This window comes from Acinonyx jubatus, chromosome X (assembly GCF_027475565.1).
Source record: "Acinonyx jubatus isolate Ajub_Pintada_27869175 chromosome X, VMU_Ajub_asm_v1.0, whole genome shotgun sequence".
Taxonomy (NCBI): domain Eukaryota; kingdom Metazoa; phylum Chordata; class Mammalia; order Carnivora; family Felidae; genus Acinonyx; species Acinonyx jubatus.
The window spans coordinates 49382180-49398459 of NC_069389.1; positions in this window are offsets into that span (position 1 = coordinate 49382180).

Below are 16280 nucleotides of genomic sequence, written 5' to 3' on the forward strand. Positions count from 1 at the left end.
GAAATGGAAAGAAAACTTCCAAAGTCATTCTACGAGGCCAGCATTACCTTGATTCCAAAATCAGACAATGACCTCATTAAAAAGGAGAAATATATGCCATTATTCCTGATGAATATTGACACAAAAATTGTCAACAAAATACTAACAAACTGAATCCAAAAGTACATTAAAAGAATCATTCACCACAATCAAGTGGGATTTGTTCCTAAGTTGCAAGGCTAGAGCCTATTTAAAAAAAATAAACATCACGCACCACATTAATAAATGAGAGGATAAAAAACATATAATCCTCTCAGTAGATGCAGAAAAAAAAAACATTTGAGGAACTACAGCATCCATTGTTGATTAAAAAAAAACCCTCATAAAAGTAGGGATAGAGGGAACAAACCTCAAGATCATAAAGGTCATATATAAAAAACGCACAGCTAATATCATACTCAATGGGGAAAAACTGAGAGCTTTTCCTCTAAGACCAGGGACAAGACAGAGATATCCACTCTCACCATTGTTATTGAGCATACTACTGGAAGTCCTCTCCTCAGCAATCACAAAACAAAAAGAAATAAATGGCATTCAAATTTGCAAAGAAGAAGTCGAACTTTCACTATTTGAATACATGACACTCAATGTAGACAACCCAAAAGACTCCACCCCAAAATTGCTAGATATGATACCCAAATTCAGCAGAGACACAGGATCCAACATCAACATACAGAAATCTGTTGCAATTCTGTATACCAATAATGAAACAGCAAAAAGAGAAGTCAAAACTCAATCCCATTTAAAATTGCACCAAAAATCATAAGATACCTCGGAATAAAACTAACCAAAGAGGCAAAAGATCTGTACTCTGAAAACGATAGAACACTAATGAAAGAAATTGAAGAAGACAAACCAAAAAAATGGGAATATATTCCATGCTCATGGACTGGAAGAACAAATATTGTTAAAATGTCTATACTACCAAGAGTAGTCTACACATTTAAGACAGTATCTATCAAATACCACAAGAATTTTTCACAGACCTATACAAACAATCCTAACATTTGTATGGAACCACAAAAAACCTTGAATTTTCAATGCAATCTTGAAAAGGAAAAGCAAAACGGGAGAAATCACAATCCAAGAATTTAAGGTATATTAAAAAATGATCATGATAATGCCATATGGTTCTGACACAAAAACAGATCTATATATCAATAGAACAGAATAGAAAAACCCAGAAATGAGCCCACAATTCTATGGGCAATTAAACTTTCACAAGGCAGGAACAATATCCGATGCAAAAAAAAAAAAAGACACTCTCTTAAACAGTGTTGGGAAATCTGGAGAGAAAAATGCAAAAGAATAAAACTGACCACTTTCTTACACCATATACAAAAATAAATTCAAAATGGATAAAAGAGCCAATGTCAATCCTGAAACCATAAAAATCCAAGGGTAGATAACATCAGCCATAACATCTTTGACATCAGCCATAACAACTGTTTACTACATATGTCTCTGTATAAAAGGGAAACTAAAGCAAACAGAAACTATTGGGATGTCATCAAGATAAAAAGTTTTTGCACAGCAAAGAAAAAACTCAACAAAACAAAAAGACAACCTTTGGAATGGGAGAAGACATATGCAAATGATATATCTGATAACAAGTTAGTATTCAACATATATAAAAATCTTATGAAACCTAACACCTCCCCCACAAAAATAGAACAGAAAACATGAATAGACACTTTTCCAAAGAGGACATACAGATAGCCAATGGACACAGGAAAAGATGCTAAAAATCACTCATCATCAGAGAAATCTAAGTCAAAACTGAAATGAAATATCACCTTATACCTGTAAGAATGGCTGTAATTAACAACACATGAAACAACAGATGTTGGTGAGGATGAAGAGAAGGGAAACCTCTTATACTGTTGGTGGGAATGCAAATGGTGCAGCCACTCTGGATAAAATTATGGAGGTTCCTCAAAAACTTAAAAATAGAACGAACCTATGAACCAGCAATTGCACCACTAGGTATTTACCCACAGGGTAAACAATACTGATTCAAAGAGATACATGCACCCCATTGTTTATAGCAGCATTGCCAACAATGGCCAAATTATGGAAAGATCCCAAATATCCATCTACTGATGAATGGATAAAGAAGGTGTGGTGTATACAAAGAATGGAATATTACTCACACATAAAAACCAGTGAAATCTTGCATTTACAATTATGTGGATGGAGCCAGAGACTATTATTGTAAGCATAATAAGTCAGTCAGAGAAAAACAAGTACCATATGATTTCATTCATATGTGGAGTTTAAGAAACACAGCAACTGAACATAGGGAGAAAAAGAGAGAGAGGCAAACCATAAAAAGACAACTATAGAGAACAAACTGAGGGTTACTGGAGGGGAGGTCAGCGAATAAATGTTTTAAATGGGTGATGGGTATTAAGGAGGGTACTGGTTGTGATGAGAACTGGGTGTTGTATTTAGGTAATGAATCAATAAATTCAACATCTGAAATTAATATTATACTGTATGTTAACTAACTGGAATTTAAATAAAACCTGAAATTAAAAAAAATAAAAAACATGATTATTTCAAAAATGAAGAAATAGCATTTGACAAAGTTCAACGTCCATTCATGATAAAAACCCTCAACAATGTAGGGTTTGACAGAACAAACCTCAAAATAATAAGGGCCATATATGAAAAACTTATAGCTAATATCATATTCAATGAGGAAAACCTGAGAACTTTTCCTCGATGTTCAGGAACAAGAGAATTATGTCCATTCTCACCACTGTTACTTAACATACTACTGGAAGTCCTAGCCACAACAGACAACTAAAAGAAATAAAAGGCATACACATTGGCAAGGAAAAAGTCAAACTATTTGCAGATGACATGATACTGTACACAGAAAATCCCAAAAGATTCCACCAAAAATCTGCCCAGAACTGATACATGATTTCAGTAAAGTTGCAGGATAAAAAGTCAACATACAAAAACCTGTTGCATTTCTATATAAGAATAATGAAGCAGCAGAAAGAGAAATTAAGGAATGAATCGTATTTACAATTGCACAAAAGATAACCATAAGATACCTAATAACAAACTTAACCAAAGAAGTGAATGATCTGTACTCTGAAAACTATAGAACTGATTAAACAAAATAAAGAGGACACAAGGAACTGGAAAGACATTCCATGCTCATGGATTGGAAGAACAAATATTGTTAAAATGTCTATATTACCCAAAGCAATCTATAAATTTAATTCCATCTCCACCATCTCTATTTTTCATAGAGCTACAAAAAAATCATAAAATTTGTATTGGACCACAAAAGACCAGAATTGACAAGGAGACTTTTAAAAAGAAAACCAAAGCTGGAGACATCACAATCCCAAACTTCAAGTTATATTACAAAGCTGTAATGATCAAAATAGTATGGTACCAGCAACAACACAAACGCATAGATCAATAGAACAGAAGAGAAAACCCAGAAATGAACCCATAACTATATGGTCAATTATCTTTTGTCAGAGCAGGAAAAAAGTATCCAATGGAAAAAAGACAGTTCCTTTAACAAATAATGTTGGGAAAACTAGATGAAAACATGCAAAAAAATGACATTGGGCCACTTTCTTCCATCATACACAAAAATGAATTCAGAATGTATTAAAGATCCAAATGTGACACCTGAAATCATAAAAATCCCAGATTAGAACACAGGTAGTAACCACTTTGACTTTGGCCGTAGCAACTTATTTCTAGGTATATCTCCCGAGGATAAGGGGAAAAAAATTCACTATTGAGAATTCATCAAAACAAAAATATTCTGCACAGCAAAGGAAACAATAAACAAAACTAAAACACAATTTACAGAATACTAGAAGATATTTGCGAATGACATGTCTGATAAAGGGTTACTATCCAAAATATATAATGAGCTTATAAGATGTAAACCCCCCCAATAATCTAATTTAAAAATGGGCAGAAGACACGAATAGACATTTTTCTAAAGTAGACATACAGATGGCCGACGGACACAAGAGAAGATGCTCAACATCACTGATCGCCACAGAAATTCCAATCAAAATTACAATGAGATATCACCTCACACTGACAGAATGGCCAAAATCAACAACACAAGAGAAAACAGGCATTAGCGAGGAGAAAGAAGTAGACTCTTGCACTGTTGGTGACAATGCAAAATAGTACAACCACTCAAGAAAAGACTATGGAAGTTCCTCACGAAGTTAAAAATAGAACTACTGTATGTTCCAGCAATTGCACTACTAGGTACCCAAAGAATACAAAAATACTAATTCAAATGGATACATGCACACCAATGTTTATAGCAGTATTACCTATGATACCCAAATTATGTAAGCAGTCCAAGTATCCATTGACTGATGTATAAAGATGTGATATATGTATACAATGAAATATTTTTCAGCCATAAAGTAATCAAATCTTGTCATTTCCAACAATGTAGATGGACAATAGAGAGTATTATGCTGAGTGAAATAAGTCAGAGAAAGACAAATACTATGTGATTTCACTCATATGGGGAATTTGTGAAACAAAACTATTAAGCAAAAGATGAAAAAAAAGAGGGAGATGCAAACCAAGAAACATACTCTTAATTAGAGAACAAACTGATGGTTACTAGAATGCAGGTGTGTGGGGATGGGGGGGATAAAGAGGTCATTGGGTTAAGGAGTGCACTTGTCTTGAGCACCAGGTGTTGTATGGATGTATTTAATTACTATATTGTACACATTAAACGAATATTACACTATAGTAACTAACTGGATTTATATATATATTATATATTATATATATTAAAGACATATATATATCTATATAATATATATAGATTATATTATATATTATTATATATCCAGATTATATGTATTGTATTATATATATAATATATTATATATTATATATCCAGATTATATATAATATACAGATTATATATAATATATTATATATATTAAATATATACATTATATATTATATATTAAATAGGTATATTAAAAGAAGAGAAAATGGAATTAAAAAGATACAAGAGAAAATGTCTACTTACAAAAAGATGGTAATAGAGGGACTTAGAACAAAAAAAGATGTGCAACATAAAGAGAACAAAAAGCAAAGTGACAGGGTTAAATTCCTTCATATCAGTAATAACATTAAATGTAAATTGGTTTAAAATCTGTAATTTAAACTCAGATATGCTGGAATGAATTTAAATATATTTGGTTCAACAGAGACTCACTTTACATTCAAAGGCAAATTGGCTGAAAGTATGGAATGGAAAATATTCCATGCTAACAGTAAACTAAAGAGAACTGGATTGAATATACAGATATAAATATAAAATAGATTATATGTAAAATTGTTAAAAGAGATAAAATATATAATTCTATAATAATTAAGGGGACAATTCCTCCAAAACTGTAATAATTATAAACATGTAAGCACTTAACGACAGAGATCCAAAATACATGAAGCCAAAAGAAAAAGAAAAGATGAAATAGACATATATTTCAACAGTGTACATGAAACACTCTTAAGAACAAGGCATATGTTAGGAAACAAAACAATTATCAATAAATTTAAAATTGTTGAAATCATGGAATGTACTCTGAGTACATGGACTGTAACTAGAGAGAAATCATCAAAGTAGATTTAGAAAATCAAAAATGAATGAAACTTAGAAACACATTTCCTTGAATAGGTCTAAGAAGAAATCACAGGGAGATTTAGAAAATATTTGAATAAAAAATTAAAATGCAGCAAACTAAAACTTAAGAAATGCATTAAAAGCAGTGTGAAGAAGAAAATTTATACCCCTAATTATCTAGATTATCAAATAAAAATCTCAAATCAATAACACCAAAATACACACACACACACACACACACACACACAAAACAACTAAAATAAAAGAAGGAAGTAAACAGAAAGAGTGAAGAGGAAAGGAAATAATGAAGTTACTATAAAATAAACAAAATTGAGAATATAAGCACAATAGAAGAAATTTTAAAAAACTACAAGTAGGTTTCTTGATTTTTTTTTTTAATTGGCAAAATTTACAGCTTTGGTTAGGTTTATTCCTAGGTATTTTATGGTTCTTGGTGCGATTGTAATGGGATCAATTTCTTGATTTCTCTTTCTGCTGTTTCATTATTGGCGTATAGAAATGCAAACGATTTCTGTACATTGAATTTGTATCCTGCAACTTTGCTGAATTCATGAATCAGATATAGCGGCTTTTTGATGGAGTCTTTCAGGTTTTCCATAAAGTATCATGTCATCTGTGAAAAGTGAAAGTTTGACTTTTTTGCCAATTTAGACACCTTTTATTTCATTTTTGGTGTCTGCTGAGATCTGTATGATGAAAACTATAGAAAACTTATGGAGAAAATTGAAGAAGACACAAAGAAATGGAAAAATATTCCATTCTCATAAATTGGAAGAACAAATATTGTCAAAATGTCAATACTACCCAAACCAATCTACACATTCAATGCAATCCCAATCAAAATTGTACCAGAATTCTTCTTAAAGCTAGAACAAACAGGCTGAAGATTTGTATGGAACTACAAAAGACCCCAAATAGCCAAAGTAATATTGAAGAAGAAGACCATAGCGGGAGGCATTACAATCCAGATGTTAGCCTGTACAACAAAGCTATAATCATAAAGACAGTATGGTATTGGCACAAAAAACAGACACATAGACAATGCAATAGAAGAGAGAACCCAGAATTGGACCCACAAATGTATGGCCAACTAATCTTTGACAAAGCAGGAAAAAGTATCCAATGGAAAAAAGTCTCTTTAGTAAATGGTCCTGGGAGAACTGGACAGCAACATGCAGAATGAAACTGGGCCACTTTCTTACACCATACAGAAAAATAAACTCAAAATGGATGAAAGACTTCAATGTAAGACAAGAAGCCATCAAAATCCTCGAGGAGAAAGCAGGCAAAAACCTCTTTGGACTTGGCCACAGCAACTTCTTACTCATCACATCTCCAAAGGCAAGGGAAATAAAAACAAAAATGAACTGTTAGGACCTCACCAAGATAAAAAACTTCTGCACTGCAAAGGAAACAATTAACAAAACTAAAAGGCAACCGACGGGATGGGAAAAAAAATATTTGCAAATGACATATTGGATAAAGGGTTAGTATCAAAAATCTGTAAAGAAATTACCAAACTCAACACATGAAAAACAAGTACTCCAGTGAAGAAATGGGAAGAAGACATGAATAGACACTTTTCCAAAGAAGTCACCAAGATGGCTGACAGACACATGAAAAGATGCTCAAAATCACTCATCATCAGGGAAATACAAATCAAAACCACACTGAGATATCACCTCATGCAAGTCAGAGTGACTAAAATTAACAACTCAGGAAACAACAGAGGCAAGGATGTGGAGAAACGGGAACCCTCTTGCATTGTTGGTGGGAATGCAAACTGGTGCAGCCACTCTGGAAAACAGTGTGGAGGTTCCTCAAAAATTAAAAATAGATCTACCCTATGACCCAGAAATAGCACTTCTAGGAACTTACCCAAGGGATACAGGAGTGCTGATGCATAGGGGCACATGTACCCCAATGTTTATAGCAGCACTTTCAACAATAGCCAAATTATGGAAAGAGTCTAAATGTCCATCAACTGATAAATAGATAAGGAAGATGCCATTTGTATATACAATGGAATACTACTTGGCAATGAGAAAGAATGAAATCCTGCCATTTGCAGCAATGTGGATGGAACTGGAGGGTATTATGCTAAGTGAAATAATCCAGTCATAGATAGACAGATATCATATGTTTTCTCTCATATGTGGAACTTGAGAAACTTAACAGATGACCATGGGGGAAGAGAAGGGGCAAAAATAGTTACAAACAGAGAAGGAGGGAGGCAAACTATAAGAGACTCTTAAATACATAGAACAAACTGAAGGCTGATGGGGGCATGGGGGAGAGGGAAAATGGGTGATGGGCATTGAGGAGGGCACCTGTTTTGATGAGCACTGGGTGTTGTTTGTAAGCGATGAATCATGTGAGTCTACAACCAAAACCAAGAGCACACTGTATACACTGTATATTAGCCATCTTGACAATGAATTTATTTAAAAAATAAAAATTAAAAAAATTGACATTTTCACCAGTCAAATAAAACAGAGAACATCAAATTACTAAAATCATAAATGAAAGATATATTATTTCCAACCTTGTGTAAATAAAAATTACATGCATATAGTATATACAAATATACATATATGAAGAGTTGCATGGCAGTTTACTAGATAACTTAGGAAATGGAGAAATTTCTACAGACAAATAGTAACACTAACTCAAAAGAAATATTCACATCAACAAGATTACAGAAAAGAAAGCTCCAGGTCCTCCTTCATGCATATAGACATTAAGATAACAGGAATATACAAATCAAAAAACCTTTGGTAGATCCCCAGAAACAAGTTAATCACTGCAACTTCCAGATAAATGCATAACCAAGAGACAAAACTGTACCAAGATATGTAGAAACTTTTGAGATATTTGTTTGCACTGACCCTTTCCAAAACCAGCATAACAGTGCAATCAGTAGTAAATATCCCACTTCCATGCACTTCTCTCTTTTTTTAAATATGAAATGTATTGTCAAATTGGTTTCCATACAACACCCAGTGCTCATCCCAACAGGTGCTCTCCTCAATACCCATCACCCATCCTTACCTCCCTCCCACCCCCCATCAACCCTCAGTTTGTTCTCAATTTTTAAGAGTCTCTTATGTTTTGCATGCACTTCTCTTTAGATGAATATAAAGGAGTTGAACTTTCACCCAACTTTATGGGCTGCATAGGGTTGCCAAGAGATGGATACCCAAAGCACGTGGACTTTGTCTCATATAGGATAGGTAACTGAAGGAAATACTGACATAATTTAAATATAAGGTGGAGGACTGATAAAAACAAATGTCAACACCATAAATCCTTGAATAAGTAAGTCCATTCCACAGTAATTCCATTCCACAGTAATTGGGGAAATTAACAGATTGTGGGCAGAGGGATACAAGAGAAAAAGAAATTCAAAGCTCCTGAAAGAAAAATAGATAATCTGCTTATGGACATTAAGATAGTTAAAAGTAGCTATACAGTAGAATAAAAGCACACACACAAGACTGGAGAAGTCACACACACAGAAAACATTTTAGATCACAGAACCCCTAGAAAGTCTGACTGGTGAAGGTCTCTCCTGCAAGAAGCCAGTCCAGAAGGACTGGAGGAAGTGCCTATTTTTTCAAAGGACCAAATCCCCCCTCAAAAAAAATCACAAAGTATTCAAAGATACAGAGAATATGGCCCAATAAAACGAACAAAGTAGCTTCTAGAAACCAACAATAAAGAAACAAAAACTCTTAATTAACTGAAAAAGTATTTAAAAGCTTCGAATGATCTAAAAGAGAATGTAGATAGGCAAATAAAGAAAATCTGGAAAATATTTGCATGAGCAAAATGAAACCATTAAAAACAACAGACACTACATTCCAAAAAATAGTGATTCCAGAGATTTAGAGAAAGTAAAATTTAAAACTCACTACAAATCTTGAACAGCAGATTTACCAATCAGAAATAATAATCAGAGAACTTGAAGATATTTTTGTTGAAATTATCAAGTCAGAGGAGCAGAAAGGAAAAAAAATGAAGAAAAGTCAAGAAAGCCTAAGAGGATTATGTTTCACCATCAAGACAACACCTTGGTGAGGAGAGAGTAAAAGATGGAGTAAAAGTAGGGAAACCCTGGGACTTCCTCATCCCTCAAACACCGGTATATTGAGGTCAGATTGTAACACCCAGGAAATTGATCAGTGGAGTGGCAGAAGGATCTCCATAGTTGGATGGAGAGCGTGTGGGAGATGCAAGGTGTGTGAAAAACTATGGTGTCATGAAGGGGAGGGAAATATTTCCATGGAGAGTCAAAAGGGAGAGAAAAAAGAGAATGAGTTGAGAAAGTGTGGCATCGAGGATGCACAAGAGGAAAGCCTCTCTGGACCATGGACTGAGAAGTAAGAATGAGTAAGAAGTACTGATTGTCAATAATTTTTTTTTTTATTTCAAACAGCACTTGGAGCTCAAACTCTGAGGTTTTGGAAGTGCACAAGTTTCTCTGGAGCAGAGTTGTGGCGTGGCTCCTGTGGAGGGAGGAGTTGACCCTGGAATGCATAGTATGGGATTTCCTGGTCGCACTGGAAGAGAAAATTCACCTTACTGGAGTACTTTTGGAAGAGGGTATTTCCGCCTCCCCAAGGACAAAACACCTTGAAGGCACCAGAAAAATGCCTTTCACCAGCAGGGGACAGAGGCACACCCAGAAGAAATATAACTTGGAAGTTTTTAGTGGTGCTACACTATAAATCCCATGCATTGTGCGGGCATGAGACTATTTTTCAGGGACAAAGAATTTAAGACACAGTGTGGAGAGTGTACACCAGAGGAGAAGGGCAGATCCAAGTGGTGCCAGAACCTATAAGACTTTAGGTTTTGAATCATAAATGTACACCAAAGGGAGAGCTGACTGCCCTCATTGTTCTGTGAGGGCAGCCTGAACAATGGAGGGTATGAGATCCCCTCTCCAGGGATTAGGGATTGGGGTGGCACCATTTTCCCTCAACACCAACACAGTGGGACTTCAGACAGCAACACAGTGGCTCACAGTGGAGGCAAGAGGCACTTACACCAAACCCCGCTCCCCCCACACCTCATGCCTGGCAACTGCTTATTTATGGGGGCAAGAGAGACTATGAGGCAATGCAATGGGCCTCTCCTCAAGAAGACCAGCAGAGCCAGTACCCTGCATGCACCAAGTATATTGAAAATCAAGTGATTCCAAACGACAGCTGCAGTATACATGGAAATGGAAACAGACCTACTTTTTCACCCCTTATTTTCCATCTTAGTTTTTTTTTTTTGAGTCAGGCTAATAGTTTCTTGTTTCTTTTTCTCATTCTCTTTTCCGTTTTTGTTGGATCAGACAGCTTAATTCCCATGGTCCTTTCCTTTTAATATTCTTCTTTTTTAAAAGTTTCTTTATTTATCTTGAGAGAGAAAGAGAGAGCAAGAGAGATGCAGAGAGAGAGTGAGAGAAAGAGAATCCCAAGCAGGCTCCATACTGTCAGTGCAGAGCCCAATGTGAGGATTGAACTCAAACCATGAGATCTTGACCTGAGTAGAAATCAAGAGTCAGTCTCTTAATCAGCTGAGCCACACATGTGCCCCTCCTCCCTTTTTTCCTTTTCTTTTTCTTTTGAAATAGGTTTATAGTTGTTTAATTATATTTGTTTGTTTGTTGTATTGTGTTGTGTTCCCTTTCCTTTTCTCTTCTTTTGGGAACAGGCTTGACTTCCTTTTTTCCCCCAAGATTTTCTTCATGAAACAAATCAAAGCACACCTAGCTAAATGACCAAACACTCTCCACTGCAAGGAAGGAAGAGCTCTGCCGAGGACTGACCAGTGAGAAAAAGGAGACAAAACACAATAGGAAATTACACAAAACATACGGCAGAAACACTTCCTGAAGTGCCAGTCCCTGGACAGTGTATGACCCCTTTGTAATATAGTATTACCCTCAAGTACAGGACACAGAACAAGCATTTAAAACACATAAAAGACAAATATTTGTGAAAATGACAAGATGGAGGAATTTTCTGCCAAAAGAAACATCAATAAGAAATCACAGCTAGAGACTTCCTCAAAACATATAAAATCAATATATCTGAATGAGAATTTAGAACAGCAGTCATAAATACATGCCCCTTTCAGCTGGGCATGAAAGAGGCATAGAATACACAAGAGAGACACTAGCTGCGGAGATCAAAGACTTAAAACTGGTCAAAACAAAATAAAAAATGCTCAAACTGAGATGCAAAACTGACTGGATACAGTCAAAATGAGGATTTAAGAAGCAGAGGAGAAAATAGGTGATATAAAAGATAAAATTATGTAAAATAATGAAGCTGAAAACAAGAGGAAAAGAAGACTATTAGATCGAAGGGAAGACCTAGAGAACTTAGTGATTCCATAAAAGGAAAAAAAAACTGTATCATAGGAGACCAAGAAGAAGAGAGCATAAAAACAGGGAGAAGGTTTATTTGAACAAATTACAGCTGAGAACTTTCCTAATATTGGGAAGGAAACAGGCATTCATTTCCAAGAGGCACAGAAAAGTCCCCTCAAAGTCAACAAAAACAGGACAAAACCAAGACATACCATAGCAAAATTTGAAAAATACAAGGATAGGAGAGAAGATGGCAGCATAGGAGGACGCTGGGCTCACTGCGCCCTGCTGATTGCTTAGATTCCACCCACATCTGTCTAAATAACCCAGAAAACTGCCAGAAGACTAGCAGAACAGAGTTTCTGGAGCCAAGCATAGACAAGAGGCCCATGGAAGAGGGCAGGAAGGGTGGAGAGGAGGTGCGCACTACACGGACTGGTGGGAGGGAGCTGGGTTGGTGGAGGGGCAGCCAACCCATCAAGGCAGAGCCCCTGAGTCCAGCTTGCAAAAGCAGAGGGGCCAGACTGCATGAGTTCTGACAGCCAGTGGGACTTAATATCTGGAATGTTATAAGTCAACAGCTCTGCTCTGAGAACAGGAGGGCGAGAGGACACCTGGAGGGAGAGGTTTTGAGCCCTGGAAGACAGAGCACAGCTTGGTGAGGAACAAAGGCGCTGGCCAGTGCCGTCTCCCTCTCCCATCCCCCAGCCGAAATCCCAAAGGGAAGCAGTTCCTGTCACTGGACATGCTTGCACCATGCAAACACCTGACGCTGTGCTTCTGTGGATCCATCATTCCAAAGGGTCTGCCTGCCTCCCTCCCAGCGCTTCAGGGCCCCTCCAATGGCAAAGCGAGGTAAACCTTCCCCTACCACCCCAGTGCACCTCGCAGATCCACCCTGGCTAATACATCAGATCCCATTGAAGCATCACCACAAGCCTGGCAGTGTGCAAGTAGCCCAGACAGGAGCCACACCACTCCACAGTGAGTCCTGCCCCAGGGAGAGGGGAAGATAAAGTACAAACCAGTCTGACTGTGTCCCCAGCAGTGGGCTGGGGACAGACATCAGGTGTGACTGCACCCCACCAACCAACACAAGTTGCTCCAGACAGCACAGGGGAAGGGCCCTGCAGATCCACGCCACTCCAGGGACTATCCAAAATGACGAAACAGAAGAATTCTCCCCAAAAGAAACTCCAGGAAGTACCAACAGCTAACAAATTGATCAAAAAACGATTTAAGGAATATAATGAAACAAGAATTTAGAATAATAGTCATGAAATTAATTTATGGGCTTGAAAAAAGTATAGAGGACAGCATAGAATCTACTGTTACAGAGATCAAGGGACTAAGAAATAGTCATGAGAAGCTGAAAAATGCAATAAATTAGGTGCAAAATAAAATGGAGGGGCCATAGCACGGATTGAAGAGGCAGAGGAGAGAATAGGTGAATTAGAAGATAAAATTATGGAAAAAGAGGAAGCTAAAGAAAAGATAAAAAAAATCCAGGAGTATGAGGGGAGAACTAGAGAACTAAGTGATGAAATGAAATGGAAAAATATCTGTATCCTAGGAATTCCAGAAGAGGAAGAGAAAGAAAGGGGCTGAAGGTGTACTGGAATAAATCATAGCTGAGAACTTCCCTGATCTGGGGAAGAAACAGGAATTGAAATCCAATAGGTACAGAGAACTCCCTCCAGACTTAACTTGAATCAATCTTTTGCATGACATATCATGGTGAAACTGGCAAAATGCAAGGATAAAGAGAAAATTCTGAAAGCAACTAGGGATAAACACGCTCTAACCTACAAAGGGAGACTCATAAGACTAGTGGCAGACCTATATACTGAAACTTAGCAGGCCAGAAAGGAATGGCAGGAAATCTTCAATGTGATGAACAGAAAATATATGCAGCTGAGAATACTTTAACCAGCAAGTCTGTCATTCAGAATAGAAGGAGAGATAAAAGTCTTACAAAACAAACAAAAATTGAAGGAATTCATCACCACTAAACCAGCCCTACAAGACACCCTAAGGGGGATTCTGTGAGAAAAATGTTGCAAGGACCACAAAGTACCAGAGACATCACAACAAGCATGAAACTTACAGACATCACAATGAATCTAAACCCATATCTTTCTATAATAACACTGTATGTAAATGGACTAAATGCTCCAACCAAAAGACATAGGGTATCAGAATGGATTAAAAAAACAAGACTCATCTCTCTGCTGTCTACAAGAGACTCATTTTAGACCTGAGGACACCTTCAGATTGAAAGTGAGGAGATGAAGAACTATCTATCATGCTACTGAAGTCAAAAAACAAGCTGGAGTAGCCATACTTATATCAGAGAAACTAGAGTTTAAATTAAAGGCTGTAACAAGAGATGAAGAAGGGCATTATATTATAATTACAGGGTCTATCCATCAGGAAGAGCTAACAATTATAAATGTCTATGTGCTGAATATGGGAGCACCCAAATATATAAAACAATTACTCACAAACAAAAGCAGCCTTATTGATAAGAATGCTGTAATTGCAGGGGACTTTAATACCCCACTGACAACAATGGCTACATCATCTAGGCACAGGATCAATAAAGAAACAAGGGCCCTGACTGGTACATTGGATCTGATGGACTTGAGAGATATATTTAGAACTCTGCATCCCAAAGCAACAGAATATACTTTCTTCTCGAGTGCACATGGAACATTCTCCAAGATCAATCACATTCTGGGTCACAAAACAGCTCTTAATAAGTATGAAATAATTGAGATCATACTATGTACACTTTCAGACCACAATACTATGAGGCTTGAAATCAACCACAGGAAAAAGTCTGGAAAACTTCCAAAAGCATGGAGGTTAAAGAACACCCTATCAAAGAATGAATGGGTCAACCAGGCAGTTAAAGAAGAAATTAAGAAATATATGGAAACAAATGAAAATGAAAAGACAACAATCCAAACGCTTTGGGATGCAGCGAAGGCAGTCTTGAGAGGAAAATACATTGCAATCCAGGCCTATCTCAAGAAACAAGAAAAATCCCAAATACAAAATCTAACAGCACACCTAAAGGAAATACAACCAGAGCAGCAAACACCCCAAACCCAGCAGAAGAAGAGAAATAATAAAGATCAGAGCAGAAATAAACAGTATAGAATCCAAAAAAATTGTGGAGCTGATCAATGAAACCAAGAGTTGTTTTTTTGAAAAAATAAACAAAATTGATACACTTCTAGCCAGGCTTCCCAAAAAGAAGGGAGATGACCTCAATGCATAAAATCATGAATGAAAATGGAATTATTACAACCAATCAGTCAGAAATACAAGCAATTATCAGGGAATTCTTATGAAAAATTGTATGCCAAAAGACTGGACAACCTGGAAGAAATGGACAAATTCCTAAGCACCCACAAACTTCCAAAACTCAAACAGGAAGAAAGAGAAAGCTTGAACAGACCCATAACCAGCGAAGAAATTGAATCAGTTATGAAAAATCTCCCAACAATTAAGAGTCAAGGAACAGATGGCTTCCCTGGGGAAATCCACCAGACATTTAAAGCAGAGATAATACCTATCCTTCTCAAGCTATTCCAAAGATAGAAAGGGAAGGAAAACTTCCAGACTCATTCTATGAAGCCAGCATTACTTTGATTCCTAAACCAGACAGAGACCCAGCCAAAAAAGAAAATATAGGCCCAAATCCCTGATGAATATGGATGCATAAATTCTCAACAAGATACTAGCAAATTGAATTGAACACCATATAAAAAGAATTATTCACCATCCTCAAGTGGGATTCATTCCTGGGCTGCAGGGCTGGTTCAACATTCCCAAATTAATAAATGTGATACATCACATTAATAAAAGAAAAGAACCATATGATCCTGTCAATCGATGCAGAAAAAAGCATTTGACAAAATTCAGCATCCTTTCTTAATAAAAACCCTCGAGAATGTCAGGATAGAAAGAACATACTTAATCATCATAAAAGCCAATTATGAAAAGCCCACAGCTAATATCATCCTCAATGGGGAAAAACAGAAAGCTTTCCCCTTGAGATCAGAAACATGACAGGGATATCCACTCTCACAGGTGTTGTTTAACATAGTGTTGGAAGTGCCAGCATCAGCAATCAGAAACAAAAGGAACTCAAAGGCATCATAATTGGCAAAGATGAAGTCAAAC